The following is a 4,987-nucleotide window of genomic DNA, read 5'->3' on the forward strand; positions in this document are numbered from 1 at the left end:
GCCCGAACTCCTTTAAACCAGGCTGGTCGACCAGCTAAAACATCATATTGGCATATGTAACTTGCTATATTATCAGATTTCTGTATGTATGTTTCATCTTTGACTGGCACTATTTAAATCAATACATTCCCTCGGTGTGTGTTTGTGGCATAATAGAGTGTTGTGTCAGTGTGTGGTGTGTGTTTCCTAAGTGTCAAGTTAACCTGATTAGCGGGTTTACAGGCGATCAGTGGAGAGAGCTGACTGGGCACATTAGCGGACAGATAATCTGGCCTCAAGGTGAGCACAAAATAATCGACACACACGTCTTAAACACACACATCAAGCAGAGAAGATCCTCAAGAAAAAAAATCATGGTTTTATTTATGATTAATTGAGAGTTTCAGATGTACTTCGTTAATCGAAGCGATCGTAATAACGGTTGTTGCTAGAAGGGATACAGCGGCGGCCGGAAGTTAACGAAATTTTTTAACATGAAATATTTTCTAAGTATTAGATTAACGTTACCCATTAATTATATGTTATTAACGCCTACCCATAACCCTCACATCAATGTTTAAAGAGCAATTATACAGAGTATTATTCATATTATTTATCAAATCGCATTTTATATGTAATGCAAATACAGTAATTATAATTGTAGAGGAATTGTACTACTGTAATAATATAAATAGACCTAATTCTTGTTCATTTGCAACTACAAATGTCCCCCTTCTGGACTTTTCCTGCGATTGTGTTTTATATAACTATATAAGAAATCTTTTTTGATTTCCGGTTGACCGAATGTCCCCACAAGTATAGTGATACCAGTAATTTTTGACGTAGTGGGGACTTTTTTTTGTCCCTCACGAGGGAAAACGGCTTATAAATCACACAAAATTTAGTGTTTTAAAAATGTAAAAGTGTAGAAACATGCTGAACAGTATTGTCTATGGTAAGTCTTCATAAAAATAAAGTAAATGTGATTGTTAGAGAGAGGGATTTTTAAGAAACAACTTTATTCCACATAGAGAGAAAAGGTTAAGTTCCCTTACATCGCAGGACACAGGACATATTCTTATAGCACTACAACATTTACAAGATAATAAATTGATTCGTTTTCCTTCAGCTTAGCCTCTTATTTATCAGATGTTGCCACAGTGGAATGAACCGCCAACTATTCTGGCATATCTTTCACACAGCGGAAGATAATAAATCATTCATCAACTAATATACTTACAGTCAACAACATTTTTCATCAGTCAGTAAGTGTGTGTGAATTAGTCTGTGCATGTGTGTGTTACATTTCTAGGACCAAATGTGCCCACAAGTATATTAATACCAGTAATTTTGATCTTATAGGGACATTACAAGGAATGTGGCTGATAAATGAGACAGAATGAAGTATCGTGAAGATGTAAAAGTGCAGAGTGTTTTGTGTAAAGGTTGGTTTAGGGTTAGTGTTGGGGGAAGAGGACACAATATACAGTCTGTACACAACAGCTATGGAGAGTCCACATATAACATGAAAACCCAAGGTGTGTGTGTGTATGTGTGTGCGTGAGAGACAGTGACACTCATCTGTATCCTGTTTAATCCCAGATCCTACTGTGCCTGTCTGCAATCCTCTGGAGCTCCGTGTGTGTTTGGGAATACCGCTTAAACCTGAGGCTGATCCGTGTTTTGGGCAAATGTTCGGTGTTTCGGTTTTTGGAGTGTGTGTGAGGGAGAATGCCTGCATGTTTTCGCTGGCGTACCTGTGAAGATGTCAGGTGTGTGAAAGCGACACAAGGTGAGCAAGCGACACCACACACACACTCACAGACAAACACATACAGTACATATAGACACACACACACACACACACACTATCTCAAACACATTCTTATAGACACACATATGCATATAGACACTCAAATACGTGACTATAGACACACACAATGCACATAGACACACACATACAGTATATATAGACAGACACACACACTCAAACACACACATGCATACAGTACAGATACACAAACCCAGAACCGCACTCATATCGACACAGACACACACACACACACACACACACACACACATGCAGATAATAATAATACATTTTATTAATGATGCACTTGGGGTGGCGCGGTGGTTAGCACTGTCGTCTCACAGCAAGAAGGTTGCTAGTTCGAGCCTCGGTCAGTTGGCATTTCTGTGTGGAGTTTGCATGTTCTCCCCGTGTTGGTGTGGGTTTCCTCCGGGTGCTCTGGTTTCCCCCACAGTCCAAACACATGCGGTAAATTGTGTATATGTGTGTGTGTAACTGAGTGTGTATGGGTGTTTCCCAGTGTTGGGTTGCGGCTGGAAGGGCATCCGCTTTGTAAAACATATGCTGAATAAGTTGGCGGTTCATTCCGCTGTGGCGACCCCTGATTACTAAAGGGACCAAGCCGAAAAGAAAATCTATGAATAAATAATGATGCACTTCTATGAAACTTAAAGCACTAAAGCATTTGCAAAAGAAAATAAGAATAAATGAAAGTAACACACTTGCGTTATAAAATCACAGTAATAAGCAGAACCAGGGACATTTGTTTGCTATTTCTTTGCAGAAGTGTGATGAAAATCTGCGTATTTATGAAAAATGATTTGAGAATATAGTATCTGCAATATAAAATATTATATTTTATTTAAAGATAATGTGAATCCAATTAGATTGACTTGTTTGATAAATAAAGCAAGTCTCTCAAATAATAATAAATCTACTAAAAGACAGAAAATGTTACTTAAAGTGTATTGTACATAAACCATATAAATGTTTGCATGTTAGTCAATAATAGTACTGAAAATAGTATAAAACTGAATAAATATATATTTACGCACATTTACAAAAGAAAATAATAGACTCAGTGATGGGCTAAAAGTATCAGTGGATTTCTGTGCATGCAGATTTCACTTGGGCATAATAAAGCTCAGATTTGATAAACTCTCAGATGCTTTCAGAGGAAAAAAATCAAGCTGTAGAATGGCCAAGCCAATCACCTAATGCGAATCCAATTGAGAATACAGAATAAAGCCCAGATTTGACTGACAAGACCCACAGAAGCATAAAGATTTTGACACTCTGTTGAAGTCTGTGTGAAACTCATACATGAGCAATGCAGGAGACTTCATTCTCCATATGAGAGGCGTCTTTAAGCTGCCATCATTTAAAATAGTCTAAACTTTTCTTTTTTCCTTAGCTATTGAATACAGCGGGGGGAAAGTATTGAACACATTGTCATGTGTTTTCCTGGAAGTAATAGTCGTAAAGGGGCTGCTTCATTTTCTTTTTGGCTTAGTCCCTTTAATAATCTGGGGTCGCCACAGTGGAATGAACCGCCAACTTATCCAGCACATGTTTTACCCAGCGGATGCTCTTCCAGCTGCAACCCATCTCTGGGAAACATCCATACACACTCATTCACTACAGACAATTTAGCTCCCCCAATTCACCTGTACTGCATTTCTTTGGACTGTGGGGAGGAAATCCACACGAACGTGAGGAGAGCATGCAAACTCCACACAGTAATGCCAAATGACCCAGCCAAGGCTCGAACCAGTGACCTTCTTGCTGTGATGCGACTACACTACCTACTGCGCCACCACGTCACCGTAATTGAACCAGATTTTGGTAAAAGCTATACCAAAATCTGCTTTAACTTTACAATACAAACATACGGTATATAAATAAAACAAAACAGACAAATCTGAGAAACAATTTGTGTGTAATAAGATTGAAATGGCTAAAGCAGAAGGAGCTGAACTACTGAAATATATTTGATATCTTATATAAAAGGCTTTTTTGGTGCTGCAGCTTAAAGTCACATGCATTGCTCAAGTGTGAGTTTCCCACAGAGTGTGTAAATCTTGAAGCTTCTGTTGGTCTCGTCTATCAAATCTGAGCTTTATTCTGTATTCTGTACTGCAGTGGTTCTCAAACTTTTTTCTTCAAGTACCACCTCAGAAAAAAATAGTCTCTCCAAGTACCACAAAAGTAAGCAGTATTGAAATACAGTAGGGCAGTGGGCCCAATAAAGCAGCTACAACTCTGCACAGTTCAAAAAACGTGGCAGATTACTTCAGAAATATAGGCTATATGTCATATGTAGCATATTATATCCATCATTTTTGACATTTTTTTAAATGTGTGTAGCATGTACATGACATATTTCATTCCTTCGCGTACCACTAAAGGAAGCCTGTGTACCACTAGTGGTACACGTACCACAGTTTGAGAACCACTGCTCTACTGGATTCAAGTCAGGTGATTGGCTTGGCCATTCTACAGCTTGATTTTCTTTCTCTGAAAGCATCTGAGAGTCTCCTCGGCTGTGCTTTGGATCATCGTCTTGCTGAAATGTCCACCCTGGTTTCATCTTCATCTTCCCGCTAATGTAGCAGCTGATATTGATTTACACCGAGGAAGGGCAGAGGGCTGCTGAAGAACTACTGAGAGATTTCAGCTGCTGTCTGGGCTTTCCCTGCCGAACTACACCTTCCTTTCTTCATGTGTTCAATACTTTTTCGGTGTGTCATTTCATTTTATCATGCATAACTTCATTTGTAGACTAATCAGGTTTATTTTCTTGGCATATATGTGTTTATTTTGTTGTTACCAACATCTGGGGGAAACTCAATGGCACATTTAGAAATATCAAATTTTCCAGCCTGATTTCACAAGAAAACGTAAGTATTTTACGTTTTGCCAGTTTAGTGGCTAATTCGTACGAATTTGTACGAGTTCATTCATTTTCTTGTCGGCTTAGTCCCTTCATTAATCCGGGGTCGCCACAGCGGAATGAACCGGCAACTTATCCAGCAAGTTTTCACGCAGCGGATGCCCTTCCAGCCGCAACCCATCTCTGGGAAACATCCAGACACACATTCACACACACACTCATACACCACGGACAATTTAGCCTACCCAATTCACCTGTACCGCATGTCTTTGGACCGGAGGAAACCCACGCGAAGGCAGGGAGAA

The 4,987-nt window shown here is 39.2% G+C and overlaps 1 protein-coding gene across 1 annotated transcript in view; it reads left to right on the forward strand.

The window, feature by feature from the left end:
- The first annotated feature begins 74 nt into the window (after positions 1-74).
- cnga1b (cyclic nucleotide gated channel subunit alpha 1b) overlaps positions 75-4,987 on the forward strand; it is a 19,734-nt gene continuing 14,821 nt past the window's right edge. The window contains exons 1-2 of the mRNA XM_087307885.1: positions 75-279; positions 1,582-1,771. The gene's annotated coding sequence lies outside the window, so the exon portion shown is untranslated. The remainder of the gene's footprint in view (positions 280-1,581; positions 1,772-4,987) is intronic.

The sequence above is a fragment of the Danio rerio genome, chromosome 23, assembly GCF_052040795.2.
Source record: "Danio rerio strain M-AB ecotype USA chromosome 23, GRCz13ab, whole genome shotgun sequence".
In the NCBI taxonomy this organism is placed as follows: domain Eukaryota; kingdom Metazoa; phylum Chordata; class Actinopteri; order Cypriniformes; family Danionidae; genus Danio; species Danio rerio.